Source organism: Tyto alba, unplaced genomic scaffold (genome assembly GCF_018691265.1).
Source record: "Tyto alba isolate M040663 unplaced genomic scaffold, T.alba_DEE_v4.0 Super-Scaffold_39, whole genome shotgun sequence".
Taxonomy (NCBI): Eukaryota; Metazoa; Chordata; class Aves; order Strigiformes; family Tytonidae; genus Tyto; species Tyto alba.
The window spans coordinates 1,913,119-1,934,881 of record NW_024881314.1 but is presented as its reverse complement, the minus strand read 5'-3'; the positions used below and the strand labels follow the sequence as shown (position 1 = coordinate 1,934,881).

At 49.5% G+C, this 21,763-nt stretch overlaps 2 long non-coding RNA genes across 3 annotated transcripts in view; both read right to left on the bottom strand.

Moving 5' to 3' along the window:
* Positions 1-10,582: 10,582 nt before the first annotated feature.
* On the bottom strand, positions 10,583-14,840 carry LOC116964091. The gene is made up of 4 exons (XR_004408547.2): positions 14,752-14,840; positions 12,421-12,553; positions 11,761-11,840; positions 10,583-10,657 (listed from the first exon to the last, which is right to left on the bottom strand). It is a non-coding gene; the product is annotated as an uncharacterized LOC116964091 (long non-coding RNA).
* A 657-nt stretch (positions 14,841-15,497) lies between these two features.
* Positions 15,498-21,763, bottom strand: part of LOC116964075 — an 80,150-nt gene continuing 73,884 nt past the window's right edge. Inside the window, exons 1-5 of one of the 2 annotated variants that reach the window (XR_004408530.2) lie at positions 20,997-21,334; positions 20,650-20,744; positions 19,178-19,335; positions 17,723-17,769; positions 15,498-15,879 (exon numbers count right to left, since the gene is read on the bottom strand). This is a non-coding gene — a long non-coding RNA (uncharacterized LOC116964075). Of the gene's footprint in view, positions 15,880-17,722; positions 17,770-19,177; positions 19,336-20,649; positions 20,745-20,996; positions 21,335-21,763 lie in introns of those variants that run through there. The other variant, XR_006166299.1, reaches the window with a different exon arrangement.

Here is a 21,763-nt window from a genome sequence, read left to right as displayed (position 1 = left end):
TTGCCAAAATGACTTTAAATTAAACCAACAACAATTACATTTTTAACAGGTATATCTTTACACTGAAGACAGGACAAGCCACAGCAGCGGGAGAAATGCAGGTTATGCAGCTGGGGGAGGCTTCATTTCTTTCCCCTTGAAATTCCTGGTGCCCCTCTGGGGCAAACTCTTCCTTTCTATACCAACATACAGTGGCGCATGTTTCTAGACATTGTAATTAATTGTCTTTTATAAACCTTCCCAGAATTAGTCACCCATTTTCTTGTCTTTTCCTTTTGCATAGGCTTCCAGATTCCCAAAAATTTGGGACTTTTCCCCTTTCCCAGCCTCCCAATCTCTCACTTCACCCCATCACACAATCATTCCTGCAAACACCGATCTCCCAGGTACAAGAATGTCCTTTCTACTGCTGATGCTATTGATGCCAGTCACAAGCAAACATACATGAAAATAATGGCTGAAACAGTCCCATCTTAAAGTATTACATTATGCTATGTTAAGTTTTGAGGTTGGTTTGGGTTTTTTCAATCAGACAAAAGCACAACCACACAACAACCACCTAAAAGTACTTTGGTGATTCTGAAGGACTCGCGTCACTACACGGGATGCGCCAAGCCACGGGAGGTATGATATGGCCATAGCTACACGCCCTGTGGAAACCCACTGGCAAAAAACTCGTCCTTGAACCCTCTGGAGCTGGAGCCCAGTTCCTTCAGAACACTTACATTCACAAAGTCAACCTAACTCTGTCCTGCCCAACGAGGCGTAAAAGCACCAAGCGTTGGACAGTGCTGTTTCCGTCGTCTCTTCAGCCTAATTTAATCGCGCAGAAAAATGGGTTTTGAGCTATTTTTGATTCTTTTTCCAGGATGGGAAAAGGATAAAAAAATAATGCAGTGGGAGGTCCCGAGCTTAAAATCTCTCCCCTTAATTTTTTTTCCCTTCTTGCTTTCTTCCACAATAGCAGGCTGAGACACCAAATCAAATTGCTGGCCTAACACACGGCTGCTGCAGGGTAGGAAAAAAACAATTGAGCGGTGCCTACGGTTGCCATGTTGTGGCTTTCGGGAGGCTCAGCTGCCGAGCTAATTTGGTGCAGTTTCCTGTTTTTCTATAGCAGATAGAAGGAGAGAAGGGAGGTGCAGCTAATCTGAGCTGCTCGAGCTTGTAGCTCTTGTGCTCCTGGGCTGAAAAGCTCAGTGTGGTGCTCTCGGAGACCCAGCTCAAGCCCGTGATTAATCCCAAGCCCAAAGCAGCTTGTCCACTGCGAGGCAACAGATACACAAACTACCAGCTGGCTCTCGCAACTGGAAGCCAAGGGATGGGTTTTGGTTCTACGGCGTGGCAGCAGTTTGGTTTTGCAATATTGGCCACAGCTGATCAGCCAGCTCGGGGCTTGCACAAACCCCTTCCAGCTCTGCACGGTCATCGCTGACCTCCCTTGGGTTTAGAAACCACTGAGTCTATAATGCTTAAGCCTGATACACGAGCATTAACTTCATCATTATTCTCCAAGCACAATGACGACATGCACGTCTAAACTCCTCAAAGTCTCTGCAAAACACGTACAAACCCAGGAGTGTATGCATATAAACATGCGTGCACACACTGTATATATATATACACACACACTACGTGCATATATCTGCATATTAAAAATATACATAACATACACATACATCGCACGCTTTGTAAGGATAGCGATTTCCAGGGCACTACACTATTTTTAGGAGCCAGCTAATTGACAGTGACACTCGCTTGGCACTGTGCTGAGCTGCAGAGCTGTGCCCAGCTCCTCACTCCAGAGCTACGGGCTCTGGAGTCAGCGAGAGCGACTCTTCAGCAGGTATTAAGCAGGGGCTGCTCAAAGCTGCCCCCCAAGACCTCTGAATCAAAGAAATGCCACTTATAAACAAGCTTCTTTTAGGGAGCTTGCCTAAAGGGGCCTCCCTGAAATATCTGCCCTACCTCCCTTTGCCCAGCGCATCTGTGCAAATAAATACGAGCCCCTTCAAGCAGCAGCCGCCCCCTCCGCGTGAGGCATGGGCTCCTGCCTAATCAGTAACAGCGAGGTGGCCGTGCGTGCCACGGCTCCTTGTTTGAACATCTGCTGTCCCTAATAGGAACGGCAAAGTATAGCTCACGCCGATTCCTGACATGGAGGGCGATGGATGGACCTTAAAAATGCATTTCATCATCCGTACCAGGGAAGGATTTCGCCACGGCCGGTTGGTCCCATCACTAGCACAACATCCACCGTCCCGGATTATGTGACGCAGCAGCCAGGGACTTCAAAAAGGACAGGATTATCGTCTAATTGGATTTCTGGTCTCAATTAGGGCAGAAGGGAAACCAAATGCAAAGCTGACTTGGAAAGCTTCAAACATCTGTAACAACAAGTGGCTAACTTACAACGTACCCACCTAGGAGCATGCAAGCAGGATGCAGACCTTCCTCCCAAAGTGAGCAAGGGACTCACCTGCTCCTAAATGAGCCCACGGATACTTCAGAACAGTAAGGACCAAATAGAATCAAACGCCACCTCTCTTCCCCACAGCATCACGGGGACAGGGACGGTACTCAGAGGAGTGGGGTCAGCAGGTGATCTCTGACTCCTTCCTCCTTCCAGACACATGCTCAACTGCAGGAGACAAGCAGGATTGAAGGGGGCAGCACCCCTGCAGCTCGTTGGAGAAACCTCAGGAAACTCAAGTCGGTTTCACCTTGAAATCAAACAGAGATTAGGGCCTAACAAGCAGCTAAAGCAAAGTAATGGCCTGGGCCACATGTTGCAGATCAGATGCCATGTGAGGCTAATTATTGCAGCCCAAAGGTTAGAATGGCTGCTCAAGCATTTCCACATGGGCTTTGAGGGCCAGCCCTGGAAGCACCAGAAACTAAATGAGTCGGTACAGAGGTACCAACAGCTGATGGCCAGTGCTCCTGCTGTACTGCAGGGAGAGGCAAAGCCCAGGCAGGGGGAGCTGAGGCACCCCCTGAAAGCAGTGCAGCTCCTGGTGTGCTCGGGCTGTCCTGCACCTCCCCAGCACCATCCACCAAAAGCCCCCAGAGACCTTTAGGACTAAATCCAGGCTCATCCTGCTCCTTTGTATTGCAAAGGCAAAGCAGCGCTGGCAGCAACCCCAGCTCCTGCGTGCAGAGGGCATGTGTCCCCATCCCTCCTCCCTCCCCTCCTAGTGCAGGGGATGGGAGGAGATGAGACTGGGACGTGTCCCAGATGGCCCAGTTAACTGGCACGGGGCTCTGCCGACCAAAACACCAGCGATGCTGTCGCCATCTCTTGCATGAGACGGCATCCGCCGAGCTGAGAGGCAAAGGGCTTCCTTCCACTTGCTAAAATCCAACGGCAACCTATAGCTTTCAAAGCCCGTGCTCCTGGGAAATAAACCCTGGGAACAGCCACGCTTCATGCTCCGACTCTCCCTCTGCTGGCTGCTGGGCCGTGGCCGCCGCGCACCCCTCGCTCCCGGGACCCCCGCCACGGCCCAGCCGGGCGCCGAGCCGCTTTCCCACGTGCGGCAGCAACCGGCTGCCGGCCCCTGCGAGCCCGAGGATGGCTCTGCTCCATCAGCCCCGACCCGACGCCAGGCTCTTCCAATGCAAAAGCATCCTCTGCCTCCCCACAGCAACGCACGGCAGCTCTCCCCTCCCTGCTCTCCGAAGAGCATCTTGCCCGCAGCCGGGGGACGAGCTGTTTGTCCTTCCCGAGGGAAGAGGCTCCAGGAGCCTGGCACTCACCCTGCCCACACCGCCTTCCCCTCTGAGAGCAGGAGGTTTGCACAGCATTAACGTTTTCCTTCAGGGTTCCAGATTACATTGTTTAACTGATAACGTTGCCAGCTGATAGGAAATTTGGGGTTGCACGCATTTGCATGGCACATTTACATACCCATAGGGCTAAATTCCGCTTTGTGAATGCGCCGTGGATGCGGTAACCCAAGCGGCTCCACATAATCCCACTCCTGCTCTGGGATCACAGCACTAAGGGCCGTGCTCCCAAGGAGGGAGTAGAAATTACATTAACATCTGAGGTGACAAACTCCTCCATCGCACCGCATGCTGTGCTGATGCAATGGAAAAATGCATGATGCTTTTTTTTTTTTTTTTTTTTTTCCCCCCGCCCCAAAAGAGGCCTATTTCTCTCTGGGCCATTCACCAGCATCCTCAGAGCTGCCGGGGCCGTGGCCGGGGTGCGTGGGCTCCACGCCGCCGCAGCGGGGGGGAGCCTGGCCGTGGCACGCCGCGCAACCGCATCTTTATTTATGACACAGGTTCTAACGATCGGCTGCAGCCACGGAGGAACTCCCAGCAATTTCCACCCTCAGTAGACACAGGTTTTCAGCACCAGCTATTTTTGCTGCCCACAAGTATTTTCATTCAGCTGGTTCAAAATCAAGGCTTTAAATGTAGCAGGCTGGATGATGAGTGGGCGCGAGCAGCTCTTGCTCCATCTAAATCCAAGGGAGATGTTGCCATTCTCACCCACACGGCATGAGATTATTGCTTGGCCCATTTCCAAGGGACTTCCAAGCTGGTTTTTCCTTTCTGCTGAGCAATCTGGAATTTGACTTTCCTCCTCTTTGCGTTCTCCTCAGCAGTAGACGTGGGGACTAAGGGTTCAGCACATTTTTGATGCTGCTGCTCAAGAAGGGCTGGAAGCAAGCCTTGGTTTTTGGAGTGCATCAGCAGTAGGATTGGGAAATGAACCCCCGGCAGCCACCAGCACTCTCTCCTATATCAAGGCAAAAAATTACATGAAATCTCACGGAGATGGTACAAATAGCAAATGAAGTGGAAAGAACAAATGCTTAGGAGAAAAAATAAAACAAACCACAAGAGCCGAGAGCAAAGTGGTTATAGAAAATGGATGCAGTTTAAGTGTCTGATTTAAAGAGTCTTGTCTGAGTGTCAGAGGTTCAATACTATTGCCTCCAATTTAAATCATTTTTAAAAGAAGTGCAAAAGAAAGGTGATGAAAGGGCCCTAACGTTGTTCCCTGGTCGGAAAAACACAGCCCACTTGTGCACTGTGGTAAAGTTTTGCATTTTGGCTAGACATCGCGTGCAGGGCTGTGCTGGAGCCTTTGCTTATTTTTCAGAGTTGAAGTCACCGATGATCCACGGAGGGAGAAAATGCTTTTGCCTTTGAGGAAGATACTGTAGGATCAGCATCTCCCAGAGGAAGAGAGCACAGATGTTCCTGGGGGGGCCTGAGGGGGCCATCGCACACGTGCGTGCCTCCTGGTCCAACAACGCATGGGCAAAGACCAGGGCTTGGACTGCCACCTCCTCCTGCTCGCTGGCGAAGGCCTGCCTTAGATCATAGGATGGTTTGGGTTGGATGGGACCTTCAAAGATCATCCAGTCCAACCCACCCTGGGCAGGGACACCTTCCACTAGATCAGGTTGCTCCAAGACTCTTCCAGTCTTGAGCACTTCCAATGATGGGGCATCCACAAGTTCTCCGGGCAACCTGTTCCAGTGTCTCACCACCCTCCTCGAAAAACATATCCCTTATATGTCCTTATGTCCCATCTAAAGCAAATCCCAACCACGCTCCTCTCTCTGCTCCCACTTTGGAGCGGTGCTCAAGGACACCAGAACCGCTCACACGCGGATTGTGGCAGGCAGAGGATTCCCCCTCCAGCACGGAGAGCTGCAGCTCAGCTGCGCTGCTGCTGGGATGGGGATGCACAGCCACATGCCGTAGCTCTCACAGCACCCTCAGTTTGGGTAAAATCACTCAGCAGCAAAGCTATCCCCATCCCTGGGTGTGCGGGATCCAACCAGCCCCGATCCTCACCCCCAGAGGCACAGGCAGCAGGTTTTGACATACCCACCCTGGCTCCCGGCCCCGCCCGGGATTCCTGGTAGGGAAGGCTGAACCCTGAGTATTTTCCAAGATAAATACTCTGGGTTTTAGGCAGTTTACTCTATGGAGGCCCTTTGCTGCGGCCCGTCTGCTCTGACCAGATGCGGGAAGTGCCGCGGCACCTCGTGCCAGCCCGCCAGGAGCAAGCGGCTCGTCACCCGTGGGAGCGTGATCTCCCTGGGGTGCGGGTCCGCGCCGGCACCCTCCCGGTGAGGAAGGTGACGGAGAGCCAGCCCGCTGCAGGATCTGGCCCGTGGTGCTGCAATCACCGGGGTGAAGCCGGGGCTCCCCTCGCAGGAGCTGGGGCCCCGCAGCCCTCAGCGGAGCCCGTTCTCCTGATGGCACAGTGCCGCGGCCATGCCGAACCCCATCGCCCCCCAAAGAGGACGGAAAAGCCGGGCACAGGCATCCGCAGGCAACACCAGGGAGCTGGAAACAGCCACTTCACTGATGGGAACTGCTCTGCACTCACATTTCAAAAAAAAAAAGGGGGCGGGGGAGAACAAATATAATTTTTTTTCTGCATTATCCATGCACCAAGCTTGGCTTGATAACCTCACCTGAACACGGATCACTCCTGTCCCTGCATTGAATCTTAGATTTTAAGCTCAGCATGAGCTATTATTATCATCCATCTCCTTTGTAACCCTGGCCAGGGACTTTCGCTGCTGTACCAAAACAATAACTTCTGGTTAAGCCTGCCAAAAAACTTCTACATGGATGTTCTCTATATATTTTGAAGAAGGAGAAAAATGCACAATAAACACCTTTTCATTACAGCAATCTTGCGGATTTGGGGTGTCCATGTGTGCGTATAGGCTTGTACTGAAAGATAAGTTTAACAATCGTGTGATTTCTCCCTTTTTTTTTTAACTCCCCTCCTGCTTATGCAGTGAGTTACTAATATCCTGATTGGAACCAGATTTGCATGAATTAGAAGTCGAAATTGGAGCAGCAACTGCTGTGCAGAGGATGTAAAGGGAATAAAATGAATGGGGTATTAACCTTCAACCACTGAATATTAATCAGTGTTTCACAAAAAAGAAAATACAGAGGCTGCCACACTAAATATTTTTAGCATTTATTGACGGGCTTGATTTCCTCTCTCTTTTAGACCTTTTGCTTCCAATCATGGACCATAAAAAATCACATAGAAGATGGGGAGGGCTAAAGAGGGGGATGGGGTGAAGAAAAAAATAAAGATCATCCATTTTCTTAAATGCTGGAAGATATTTGTGAGTTATGCAACACAGAAACCCAGCTAACAAACAGAGTACCTTATCCCACAACTGATCGGTTCAAAGGCTCATTTCTCCAAGTCCCAAACCAAACAGAAATCTACCCTGAAGTACACCGAAGCCTTCGGAAATGAATGCACGATAAAGAAATAAACTTCTTAAAAGCTAAACTTCCCGTGTGCTGAAAGGTAAAATGCAGTTGAAAATCAGCCTAATAAAAGAATCAGCTCATTAAATGAAGAATTTTTTTTTTTTTTTTTTTTTTTTTTTTTGCCCAGTGTGCACCAGTGCAGTTCATAAAACAGCTCCATGGAAAACAAAATATAAAAGCTTACCGAAATGCCCCTTGAAATGGTGATATCTCCATCGCACTGGAAACACTTTGGCCTGAGAGCAGTAGCCAGAGCACGGCTGGAGGCCGCGTCCCCCCGCGTCCCGGGGGGGCTCAGCTGTTCAGCGGGCTAGCAGCTAAATTGGGGGTTTTTTCGGCGTTAGCAGCCGTGGCCGCGGCTCTCCTCAGGGAGTTGTGGGGTGCGGGTTGGGCCCGTGGGTGCCATGGGTGGTCGGGGGCGGCTGCCAGGGCCGGCGCCAGGAGCGGGGGGTCCCGGGGAGGTTGGGGGGGGTGGGGGGGGGTTCATCAGGCAGAAAAGCACAACCCTTCTCACCCCCACCCCGGTGCGAACCAGCTGAGAGTGAAACCACATCAAATTGCATTGACCAAACCATGTCACCCCAGCGTTTTCTCACAAACACCTAAAATAACCAAAAAAACGCGGTAGTGGAAAACTACAGAGCCTCTTCTTTTGCCATTTCTCCCCTGCAAAATTTGGCACGGGGGGGTTTCAAAGCCAGACGTCCCTTGAAATCTCTTTTCAGCAGAGACAATTCCCTCCCTTCCAAACACTGCTGCCCTTCTCCTTAATGCACCTTTGCAAAACAGAATTCATTTGTTTTCATTAACTTCTTATCAAGTTACCTGGATTTGTTTCAATACTCAGAATGTATTAGAGAGAGGGAGAGAGAGCAAGAGAAAACAGTGGTAGGTTTTCAGGAAATAGCAAGTTCTTTTTCACTGAGATAGAAATCATTTGGCGAGCCACAGTGAAATACTTCTAGGTTCCAGAAGAAAGCAAGGGGGGAAAAAGTAAGCAAGGAAAGGGAAGATGCTAATGAACTGCAGAGGAGACAAAAATAAAGCTTAAAAGAAAATGAAAACAAAAGAAAAAAATGAAACTCAGTGTTGGTCATACATTCACATCCAGCTGATCCATAGAGGGAAACTGCAATGTGTCTCTAAGTCACTAGATAAGGACCTACCCTCCTTTCTTGGGAAATGGTTAAGGATAGGTGGCGTTAAAGGCCCAGAAATGATCAGCATTTGGACCCTTTTTGCCAATAAAACCCTAGGCACCAGGTCAGCAAAAATTTTAGGGGCGTACTTCCCTTCTGCCTTAGTAAGACGAGAGCCCAGCAAGTATCTGTGTCAGTGTAAATAGCAATAAACATGCCTAACTTGGGCACACACTTAAGTGCTTTCTTCTTAAACAGCAATAACTGTGTTGAAGTTGTGCTAAGCAAATTCATTTGGTGCTCTAAAATCTCGTAACATACCAAGAACCACTGGGTTTGCTTTAACTCCCGAGCGTTAGACCGACACAATGAAGAATTAGGTCTGACTTAGGCGGGGATCAGCTGCCGCCAGTCCCGTTGGGCAGCTGGAATCAGGTAAATACCAAAGCATTTTTCCCAGGAGAGGGCCAGGACAGCCCAGCACCTCCCCAGCCCCCTCCCAGCACTCCCAGGAAAGCGCTAAGGAGCCGCCTGCCACACGCCCGCACACCTTGGCTGATGTGCATTTTCCAGCCCCAAGCACAAAGCTGAGTTATTCCATATTCTCAGGCCCTTGGTGCTCACTCGGCTTCTTTCCTGGGGAGGAAAGGGGGATTTTTTTTCTTTTTTTCCTTTTTTCTTTGCATTTTCTTGGAAACAAGGCTGCATTCTAATTAGTTTGCATTTACAGGCTGCATAATGGAAACATGATCCCTCCTCTAACCTTTATCATCTGTTTCTTATCTTCAGAGCTGCACAGTCCCCTTAACTCTTAGTGCACAGGGAGACATTTAAAAGCCCTTCTGCTCTGAGGAGAGCCGCAGTGAAATGGGAAGGAGGAAGAGGCAGCAACCCCCAATCCACACGCGTATCGTGGGGGGCATGGGGACACGGCTCTCTCCTTCCACCCCATCTCTGCTGGCACACCGTCCCCAGGAGATTACAGGAGGATGCTGGCTGCTGCGTTCACACGGGCCGTAGCACCAAAGGTACCGCGGCATCCCCCTGCTTATCCTCCCTCAGCATCTCTCCGTACCAGCCGTAAAGGCTGCGGCAGGACAGCGCGGTGCGCCCAGGGCCGCGGGGGATGCTCCTGGATGGACCAGGGGTGAACGGAAGACACCACCTCTCGGGCATGCTTTGACTTCATCTCTGTCCTGCCCAGACTTTCGCACCAGAGGGCTACAGCAGCTCGAGGGGCAGCTTGCAAACAAGCATGAAAACGCAGCCGGAGGGAGCCCGCCAAGGCGCTCGGTCAGCCCGCTCTGCAGCTGCTAACGCCGCTCCGGCCGAAGCCGGCGGTAGCGCTCCCAGAGCAGTTTGGCAAGTGATGAGCGTTCCGCAGAGCGAAAAGTTTAATCGCTTGTTTAGATCTTAAATAAGCCTCGTGCCTGAAAAAAAAAAAAAAAAACATCTTTCTGCAGCAAGTGTCTTCGGTTAGGCGTTTGTATATATAGCCCCTTTGAGCCGCACGTTAATTGTAGGTTGCTATAAAAAAGTTTTTTCCCCTTGCACATTTTAAATCTGTCAGTTTTGATTTCCATCACATGCTACTAATGCGAAACGTCCTGGGGACTCTCTCGGCGTGGAGCAGGGCTCATCCCGCGCAGTTCCTCCCGCGCTGGGAGGGGAGGAACCTTCTTTGAAGTCCTCCTGGTGATTCATGTCCGAGTCCTTCCTGTTCCCTCCCCGGGAGAGGTTTTCCCGGGCTGACCTGACCTCCTCTCCTCTCCGCCTCCGTGGCAGACGCAGGGAAGATCAAGTGACCTTCCCAAATCCCAGGTCAAGGAGGAAAGCCTTCCCGCCTTGCTGAGCCTTCGGCAGCGAGGGGACCCAATTCTTCCAGTTTTACACCAGAACTGGATTGGATGTAAACATACGGGAAGACAACCTGTTTCAGCCTTACAAATACTCTGGGGTTTTTTTCATCTGGGAGGGATCTATTAGGATCTTTTTCAGCACTAAGTTCAGGGAGTTTCATCAGTGATTATGGTGGTGAAACAAACAAAAGCCTTACTTGTTGGCATCCACAAATCTCCATGCTGCATCTTGCTTTGATAATAGAAGAGTGCCAGCTGGATTTTTTGGTTGGTTTTGTTTTTTTGGTTCTTTTTTTTTTTACTGTTTCTCTTTCTTCTTTTTGTTTTTTAAACAGTCTGTATTGCTTTTTATCCATTATCCTGTGCACGTGGTTCAGCCTTTTACAAAAACAAAACAAAACAAAAAATCCCTAGGTGTGAGAAGATTAAAGATTTTGAGATCTGGACATTTTCAAATCAGAAACAGATGTTTAAAATAAATCAGGCTGGCGGACAGCCACCACTTTGAAAAGCCAAAAAGCCGTTGCATTAAAAGGATCCCCCAAAAGCCTGAAGAGAACAAGAGCATCATCAATTCTGTCCATCCCAACAGCAAAGCCAGGGCCAAGACAACTCCACAGAGTTTTATCATGCATCTCCAAGGTCTGTGCTGTCTCCTATCCACATGAATGTCACAACTGTTTTTTCACCAGCCCTGGTGATTTCTGGACACACACACTCTGTCCACACATCTCAGCATTTCAGCATGCTCAATCTTCTCCAAGAAGACCTCAAACCCAACCTCTTTTCTGCATGGCCCACATCACCTTCCACCAAGATCTCCAGGGGAAATTGCAAGGACAAAAGCTACAAAAGCCCCAGTCTCACCCGAATTCATCAGGCAAACAAGACAACCACCCTGCAAAGGCCCAGGGAATGGCCAGAGCCCTCGCTGCTCCTGTGAACAAAGAACCCATCCCTGCAGGGATGTTGGGAAGAAGAAGCAGCTGAAGCTGAAGAAGACCACTGCTGGATCCAAGTCTCCTGGCTCAGTCAGGGAGATGCAAACAGTCGGGAGGAGATGGCTCCAAGCTGCCACTTCTACCCCTTCCCAGCTGCTTTCTGCCTGAAACATCCAAGGTGTGCATCAGAGCTTGGACTAACTCATCTCCCAGTTGAGGCCCAGACCATAAAACCACACATGCTGACCAAACAAGACCTCAAGTCCAGTCCTTGAGTTAGGTCAAATACGCATCATCTCACCAGCAGCAACTGCTGTACAGTACCAAGGACCCTGAGCTATCTTGAAATTTGCTGGCATGAGCGCTGAGCAGGACCTATCACGGCTGAAATGCCTGCCCAAGAGGGTCCATCACAGCTGGGATGGAGCTGCAGACTGCCAGAGCATCCAAAATAACCAAGTTCCTTCCTACATGACAGGGTCAGTGCTCTTCCAACCAACAAGAGAACATCCCAGAAAGAGGACAAGGCACTTTGCTCACCACCTCCCAGTTTTCTCATTCTGGCATTTTCCTGGTTATTAGCAGGACAACCATCTAGAGCAGGACTGCATTTTGGAGACCTAATTGGTGAGAAGAAAAAAAGAATGAATGTAATTACCTCACCATGATGTTCAGAACCTGCTTTACATGGAATAATATTCTTCGTCCTACAGTTGTTTATAGGGTCTTTAACTCTTCCCTTTTTATAGGGGGGTTTCTGAAATCAATTTTATTAGGGGAAAAAGATTTGAGTGTATTAGGCAAAGTGCCAGTAGCCATGGTAACCTTGGATTTTTCCATCTTCATTACAAGTTCAAGTAAAACCTTCATATAAAATCTAAATGAAAGGGTACATTATAAGTCCATTTTGAAATGTTTGCCTGGAAGTAAAACTTTGGACTGCATCCTTTTTTCTCCGCTGAACATTCTGGTTCTATGCGGAACACATTTTTCAAGTCAAATTTTTGTTTTCTTTCAAATTTTATTCCGTTTGCTCATACAGGGTGGGTCGTCTAGTGGTTAGAGCAAGGCATCAAGGCAACTGGTTTCCAGTCTCAGTCTGTTCCTGATCGGTCAGAGAGTGTTCCCAATTTTATCCAGGTGACTTGGGCAAATCTTGTCAGTTCTAAAAATCGGTTTTTTTTTGTTGTTGTTCCTTACCCATATAACAATGATGATAATTCATGTCCTGAGGTTGCATCAGGATTCATGCATCAGCATTGAGAAAGAAGTCACTCCACAGAAGAGTAACTCATCTCTTCCACTGCATTTTCTTCTGGGCCTGGAAGCCAGACTGAAAGGTTAAGGAGAGGTAGTGGTTAGAGGATGTCATGAATTGCCTGTTTTCTTTTCAAGGACTTGATTAGGAAATATGAAATTAGGCTGCCTGGTGTAGATACTAACACAATGTTGTTCTAGGAGATACTCGATATACGTAGACACTTGGTGGCACTTGAATGGATTCATTCTTGCACTGTGTCATCTTAGAGTGTTCTGGTTTCATCCAGCCTTGGGAGGAGGCAAATTCTGCAGCTGCCTTTCATTTCTGGGCACCGTCTCGCCCGGGGCCAGAAAGCCATGATCACTGGGAGGACTTCCTTCTCAAAGAGTCCCCTCCAGTGCACAGAGCTGAGCAGCGTCTCTGAGGCTGAATCAGAAGGAAAAATCTCCTCTCCAGCCTCGGTCCAGTCCATGCAACACAGCCCACCCTCGGGGACCCTGTGGAGCGTCTGGTGCTTCGTTTTCCCTGGGAAACACCTGGAGACCTCATCCATGGGCTGCTCTCAGGGCTACAGAAACATGGGCTGATGCACTGTAGGGAAGGAGAATTTGTAGAAATGCTCTGTACTAATCCCCTCATCTTTCAGCCCATCGATGGGCATCATCAATGGCCAGAGCCGGTTTGGGCTCAACCCCTGTGCTGTGGCTGCAGTGCATTTTGTCTGTGCACGGGCGGAGGGTATTAAACTGGCATCTCAGTGCTTCGTCCCAGCTCCAGGCTGGCTGCAAATGCTGGGGGCACAAATCCCGCCCACTCGTGCTAAAAACAACACTTACCTTCTCAAACGGGGTTTTACCGGAGCGGCTCCCTGGTCCTTGCACTACATGGGGTGCAGCATCTGCCCCCCGTGGGGCAGCTTTGACCCTGAAGGGCCACCACGTGTGTCTCAGGGGGGCTGGAGCCTGCTGGCGGGGAGCGGGTGGCAATGCCACGCCACGTGCCAAGAGCCACGGACAGCAGACCAGGCAAAAGCACAGCCAACCCTTGGGCGCTCCTCGCTGGGCAGGGACGGGGCGCAACCCGGCCTTTAGTGCTTTTCATTCTTTCTAATGATGCTGGAAAACATTTTCCACATCTGCCGTTAGACTGAAAGGAGACCCTGCTCCTGTTGAATCTGATTTCCCTTCTGCTCCGTTACAGTTAAAACTACAACCTGCGGCCTCCTGGCCGTGCACGTTTCGGGAAGGGGAGGAGGGGGGTTACAAACAGTGCAAGGGCTTTTTCTTTTTTCGATACATCCTTCCTTCCTCTCTTCGCAATCAATTAGTGGGCAAAGACTTCCGAAAAGCTCTTTCCTCCCTAACCTTTCGCAGCCTGTTGCGATAATGACTCTGGAGAGCTCGACCTGGGCCTTTGCGTGGGGTTCGTTACCTTCCCGGGGCAGCGGAAGGTGACCTTCATCACTCCCTCCTCTTCCTTTCCTACCCCTGCAGCTCGGATGGTCTCAGGGAGGAGGAGGAGGGGTTGAAGCTGCCTCACTCCCAGCAGATAGAATTTCTCTCCAGTGTCATTTTTGCAGTCGAAAGTCAGAGGGTGGTTCTAGAGATAACATAGGCTCTGGGAGGTGGAGGGGGGGGGAGCTGCCCTTAAAAATAATGATTATAATTATGCATACCTTGAATCAAGACATCAGGCGATGGAGGGAAAAGGGGCTTTCTGGTTTTAATTTGTAATTTCTTTCTCCTCCTCTCACAAGGCATGCTGCTTTCCAGAAACCAAGCTCCAAGCTGCTGCAACTTCCCCCCAAAACACAGCTTACAACCGGAGCAACTTACTTTGTCAGCAATAGCGGGTTTTTTCGGTCCTTCCGTGATGCAAACACACAGGTAAGAAGTACTAGCAGAAGTTTTCCCTGGCACCTGCAGCCGCTTTCACAGCCCATCTGCCCGGGGATGGTGTCTCGTGGGCTTTTCAAGCAACACCTTGTCCAAAAGCATCCCTGCTCCACAGGGCAGCTTTGTGCAGGCTCCCACACAGAGGGGGAAGGACAGGAAGGACGGTGGATGTGTCCTGGGACAATGCACATCCCACTCCACATTTCCACAAGGTCCTCCCCACAGCCCTGACAATACTCCCCAAATCTGGCAAGCACCTCTCCCAGTACACCACCATCACAACCTCCTTCCTCCCCCACTGCTCGCAACACCCCGCTCCCCAGAGCCACAGTCCCACCACCCCACATGTGACACGACAGTGTTTTACTGACTCACATCGCTGTCCCTAAAGAGGAAGATTTCTGGATAATTTTTCCTCCTGTCACCAGCAAGATAAACGAGGGATCCACCTCCACCGCAGCACTGTTGCTCACAGAGAAGCTGCATGGGGGGAGATACAACAAATGCGGATAAACAGCTGCTAAACCCCGTGATTAGGACCATGCAACCCCGTAAATGCAACGCTTTAAACGTATCACCCCGATACAGTCCCAGCTGCAGTGATGCAGTTCCTTCTTCAACTGCAAAGTGACCCTCTCAGGGGCAAAAAAAAAAAAAAGAAAAGAAAAAAAAAAAAAAAAAAAAAAAAGAAAAGGACATTTCTTAAAGTTATTGCCAAACTCAGATAATGCAGGAGATGTTTTTCTCCCCAGCCACCACCTGTCTTCGGAGGGTGCAAGCATCCACCTGCGCTCCAGCTCCTCTGTGGCTCAGCATCACCCCGCTTGCCCCCGCAGCACCCCGCACCCGCCTGCTGCCCACTGCAACGGCACTGCACGTAATTACAGCCGGCCCTCGCCCGCTGACGGCGCGTAATCAAAACCATCACATCCAAACCCAGCTGAGAGCGACTGGAACCACTTTGAGGTGGGAAGCCTATTACTGAGTTATAAACCTCTCCCATCCTCCACAGGAGCCTTTCATAGGGCCAGCTAGAAAAATAATAACTCAAACCCATGTGGTGAGAGGGAGAGAATACGGTGTCTCCAGGTAACAAATATTTGCTTCTTTCGCTATTGTTCCAGCCATAAAATGGATTTATTAAAAAAATTGAGAATTTTATTTCACTTGAATTAAATGTGTATGTGCCCCCTTGCTCCCCACTGAGTGCTGTTTAATATTTTTTGAGCTATGAAGTCACAGCTGAGCGCGTACGATACAGAAGGCTAGGCTCTCGATGGCTAAAATAGCCCAGCTTCGGTGGCGTCGATGGATTAGCATTGATTTACATTAAGTAAAGATTGAGCATATGGTGCGTATGTTCAGGCAGGAAGTCAACATGAACAGGTCTCGGCGTCGGCAGATTTCCTCCTCCACCATCCACCGAAACGCAGAGGTCCCAGTGTCCTTCGGCACGTGGATTGCATCCCCACTGCTCTTTAGTATCAGCCCTGCGCAGTGAGGCTAAAAGGAAGAATCAAACTTTTGAGCCACTGCTGTGAAATGAAGCTTTTTTTTTTTTTTCCCTCACCGTCTCTACTTTCAAAAAAATTCCCCCATTTTTGTTCTTCTAACCTTTCCCCGCCTTGGCCCGGCAGGGCTGGGGGAGCTCTCTGTAAGTGGGAGCTGAGCAGAGCCGTGCCCGTGACACGGCGGCGATGCCACGCTCCCGGCGGAGGCAGGACGTCCCTGGGAACATACTGCCTGCCCTTCTTGGGTTCCCAGAAAACACCCGAAATTTGCAAAATTCCACATTTTGCTTCCTCATTTACTCTGCTTGACCTGGCTCCGCCAGCCTCTCATCCCACTCCAGCAACACCCTTTGGAGGAACTGGATTCCTTTTCATGCAATCAAGCAGATTAAAAATCAAAATTTTTGATTACAGCTAGTCATTAATAAGCCCATGATGCATCCCTGCAGGGCCATGGATCCGCCTGAGACTGAGATAACTGCTACTGCTCAGGAAAACTTCCAAACCTTAGGACAAAAAGTCCATCACTACACGGTCTTTTAGGATCATTCCTTTTCTGCTGCTTCTCCCTTGAAATCTCATCTCTGGCCACTAGAAGCAGAAGAGAAAGTCAAGAGACAAGCAGAGGACACAGTTCCTACGGCTTTGCCCCTTCCTTCGCCCAAAATCTAATAAAGATGATTAAATTACATGTCTTTTCCTCCCATTGAAATCACCGCACACTGCTCAAATATTAGAGCTCAGGAAATAAGGCACGACAACTTCCCTCGTGAAACTTAAGAAGGCAGAGCAGGGGTCTGGAGCGACAGGCCTGCAAGACTGGGCTGCTCTAATTAAGAAATCACCCTGCTGAGCAGAACCTAATCTAAATAAAATAGAAAAAGGAACTTAGTTCAAAACGCTGCCTTGCGCTCACCCCCCTTCCCGCCAGCCCACCTCCCCCTCAGAAGGAACCCATCCAAGTCACAGGGAGTTTTTCTCTTCTGCTCTTTCTTGGAGGGTGAGGTAGGCTCACACAGAGCCCTGTGTGTGCTTGGGGTGGCCAACTTCCAAAGGAAAAATACACCAGCCATGTATGGCAAAAGGCTGCTATTTTTTTTTTTATTGGTGATTTTTTTTTTTTTAAATGATACTTCGCCTGCTGTTTGCTAAGGAGGGGGGAAAAACAAAACAAAACAAAGCAACAAAAAACTCCTGACAATTACATTGTCGGTATGGCTGGTCAAAACTGGTTCGGGACAGAAAACTGGAGCTTAGGTTACATTTCCCCCTCGCCTGAAAAAGTTTCTGCCTTTTGTGGAAAAATGTCAAAAAAATTAATATCACAACTAAAAAAACATTTTTTTATTTTAGAATTAAAAAAAAAATATTCAAGCCCAAAATCTCAGCTGATTTGATCATTCATCATCTCTTCTCAAAGAACTTCCTTATATTCCAGTTCACCCAACAGATCAGATTCCCCAGATGAAATAAATCTCCCATGAACCCATATCCCCACCCCCCATGCACCAGCGCCAAGGTTCATCATCCCACCAGCCCAGACCAGAGGCTCAACTATCTTCTACTGCTTGTCCAGGTCTCCTCCAACCCCATTCTCCTCTTCTCCCCATCACCCCATTCCCCACGTGCCCGTGGTTTCTCTCCCCCTCTCCAATCCGCGTAGGTGTCCCACCACGCGCTACAGCCGCTCGGTCCATCAGCTCCTCACATTCATGAATTTCATGAGTGCGAAGTTACCACGTGAGTTGCTGCTTAAAAACTCAGGCACAGAAAGATTTATAGCAATAAACAGAGGAGAACAGACATTCCCGTGTATGTTTTTAAAAAGCACTTACCTGCTTAAAAGGGAAAGTGCTGCTACTTGAAGGTTTCCTGGCCAGACCTGAAAAGTAAATCAAACAAACACTATTTGCATTTATTCATAACTCCCAGCAGATTGTTGTTCTAGGAGCTTCTGACTTCAGCAGAGTTAATCTGACTCTTGCCAGCAGAGGATCACGCTGGCTGAAGATGTTCTCCTAAAGACATTAGGAATGGGACAAGACCAGAACACCAAAACCAAACGCCCCAAGTCCATATGGTGCAGGTAGGCACCAGCTGAATGGTCATGTGGACTGAGAAACCTAAACTAGAGGACATCTCCTTTCCTCCTCCACGTGATGGGATGCAACGCTGTCAAGCACCACAGATGCGAGTATACACAAGGGCTGCCATCGCCAGCACGACATTTAATCTCTGAAAGAACCAGAGCTGTGAAAAGGAGAGGAGGGCAGAGCCCTGTGCAGCCCACCCAAGGGGGTTCACCACCTGCAAGACCGTGGCCAGTCTTGGTCCTCCCTTGTACAAGACGGGCGCGGACATACTGGTTTGGGTCCAGCAGAAGACACTGAGATGGTGGAAACCTGGGGACCGGCTGAGAGAACTGGGTTTGATCAGCCTTAGAAAGGAAGAGGATGGATCTTATTACCGTCTTCAATTGCCTCATTTGAGGGTACAGAGAAGATAGAGCCAGGCTGCTCCTGGAGAGGCACAGGACAAGAGATAATGGTCACCAGCAGGACCACAGGGCATTAGAAGTTGTTTTCACCATCACGGTGGTCAGACACTGCATCAGGGACCCAGAGAGGTTGTGGGATCTCCATCCTTGGAGATATTCAGACTCTGGCAGGTCATGCACTGAGCAACCCAGTGCAGCTGGCCCTGCTTTCAGTGGGGTTGCACTGGGCACCTGCGGAGGTCTTTTCCAGCCAAAATCATCGGCAGTTCTGCATCTCTGCACACCCCACCCAGTGCTCCCAAGTGTCCAGCCAGCCTGCACTTTCTCCCAGGCCTCTGAAGGGGTGAAGAGTGCCCCCGGACCCTTCCAGATATATTACTCTCACAGTTTCTTTTCAAACAGTAAAACCATTTCTCCGTAACTCAGCTAAAGCATTAACACTCCCATTTCAGTTTCTTTTATAATAGCCTCAGGCTACTGCCAGACAGGTTCCCGTCGCCACCATACCCACTCCACAGCAACACCAACTCCCTCACGGGGCTGCCTATTCTCCAGTGGGGAAAAAAAAAATAAAAATAAAAACAAAACAAAACAAAACAAAACAAAACAAAACAAAACACAAATACACTACAGAAGAAGAACACTGGAGTTATCAGCCAACAGAAAATGACAATGAGCCAGCATGAGTGCTGAGGTCCGCACTGCACCCACCCCACACATGGGTCCAACCTGCTTCAGCCAGCGGAGCTGCCGGGGGCTCATCAGAGGGACATCAGGGCTCTTGGCTGGTTACCTGCGGTGTTTGTGCCCGTTCCACATCCCTCAGGCTATAAAGGGGAAAAACAGGGACTGGAGTAGAGTCTGGTGGGTTTTCTCTCTTCCACGGTCACTCCTATTTTCCACCAGGCTTTGCACAAGTCCCACGGCTGCTCCTCAGACTTGGTTTCTTCCCTGTAAACCAGAAAAAAGGCTGTTTTAACTTTACCGTGCATAGTGAGAATGAAACCCACTCACAAAGTATCAGGTGAGGGATGGCCACTGTGGCATCACACAGGGAAAAGCAAACTCCTGCCAACATCTGCTCCCCGGTGGGGATGTATCGTCACCCCCCAGCAGTTGCTCCCCTGAGCACAATAGGAAGCTGCATTACCCAGCGATACGGGTCCGAGGTGGCATTACTATTTCTCCCAGGTGTGATACCCTAAGCAGTTGTGATGCGTTGGCACTCAGGAAGTAGCACCAAACAGATAACATATTCCTGCCCTGAAGAGTTTATGGCTTGAGTAGATTTTAAGTATGGGAGTGTGATGACAGACGATTTCTCAGCTTAGTGCTGCATGTAATATTTTATCAGTGTCAGAGGTGTTCTTTGCATCTGCTTCTTCCTCTTTTTTTAACAAAACCAACAGAAGACTTTCCCCTAACGTCTACCAATGACAAACTCATGGGAAATTGGTTTTCCCCTCCACCTGATTTACTCACCATGAATTTCTGCTCACTTCAGTGCTCAGAGCAGATCCTTGATATTTAGTGCAGTGTTTCCCTGGGACACTTCAGTAACTGCAGTTTCACTGCTGCCACCTGAGTGAATACATCAACACCGCACAGACTCTGCCCTCCTCCTCCATCTCACCATTACTGGGAGTGCCCTTAATCAGCATCATTCTCGTCGAATAAATGGGAAACTGAGGCAGGGAGACACATTAAGTAATTTGCTATGGGCAAAAAGCATAAGCAGAAATGGGAAATGTTTCTTTTGAACCTGCACCTCCATTTAACCCCCAGGCCAGTCTTTCCTAGGTGCCCATAATCATCCTTCCATTCTGCTGTTAGAAACACACATTTCTAACCACCCTAACCTCACTCCATTTTGCAGAAGCAGGTACCACTATGAAGGGCAGCACTGAGAGGTGTCATCACTGGGTAAACGCCAAGTAACACGTCAGGAGAAAAGACAAGAAGAAACATTCAAAATCCACAAGGAGATATTTTAAAATTCCCGATGTCCTAAATGTTCATTGCAACTTAAAATTTTTTTAGCCAAAAACATATGCACAGCCCAAAACTACAATCACCCTAATTTTTGTGCTTGATAATACATACAAGCTTTGTACTTGCACAGTGTACTCTGCTGCGTACCCACATATGGACAGCACAGATCTCCATTTTATATTACTAATACAGTTAGTGGTTTACTCGTATCTTTTGTGAATGCCTGCTAAACTTCAAGAAATAAGTCAAACACTTTAATAAAAGAGAACACACCAGAGAAGAAAGCTCAGTGAAGACAGGAAGGTGCGAGGTGACATTCAGCCACTGTCATTCCTCTCCCTGGATCATTGCAGCTCGGTTCCTCAGCCCTGCTCCAGGAGAAGACGTGGTCAGAGAGAGGATCCTACAGCAATGCTGCCAAGACCCCATACAGCTCTATAGTCTCCTTACCTTTGAACAAGTGAAACTCTCAGCAGCAAAAAACTCGATTTACTTCCCATTTCAGATTGGGGAAAGAAGGTGTTAAGAGTCTTTGAACATAGTAAAGCCAGGCCAGGAACAGAGGGAGGGCACATGTGCTCTGCATATACATACACACACGTACATAGGCATACACATACCTACACATCCGAGGGTTTATGCAAAGACATTCCAAAGTCCTGCTCTTCATTCTTCTCCTCTCCATCTCTGGTGGGGATCCCAGGGCTCCTCTGCAGACCAGGGATGTCCGACCTCCCCAGAACAGCACGGTGCCGTCGCCCGGACCACGTCCCCGTGGTGCTACAGAAACCCTGGCGCTCACGGGCGAACTCGCAGCCCGGAGCGCGCTGCAGCGAGCCGGGCGAGCCCCCCAGGCAAGCGCACAGCTCCCGGGGACCGCCTGGCCCACTTCGAAGGACAGGCTGCCCCAAAGCCCCCAGTCACGACCAGCTCCTCCCTTCCACCTCCATCCTCAACTTTGCCTTCTGCCACGCCAGAGCTTCTCAGAGAGCAGGGACCACCGAGCCGCAGCCCCGGCATCCCACCGTGAGCAGCGAGGAGCCGGCTGCTGCCGCCAGCAAGGAAATGAGGCTGGAGCCTGCTCCAAACTCATCTTTTATACGGCTTTGTTTATAAGCTGTTGGCCCGTTTCGGGAGGCAGCAGCAGCGAGCGGGCACACGCAGGGAATGGAGAAGATGATGGGTTTTAGCAAGAGTCCAAGGACACCTTTTCTTAAGCTTCATTCATAGCGGCAGGCATGGTGCAACAGCCCAGCAATTGTTCTCTCAGACGTCACCTTCCCATGGAGGCCACTGCGCTGACAAAAACCTCCCCTTACAGGCACGCATGGGAGGGAGGACTCTATTATTTTTCTAAGCATTATTTTTTTTTTTTTAAAACGCACTA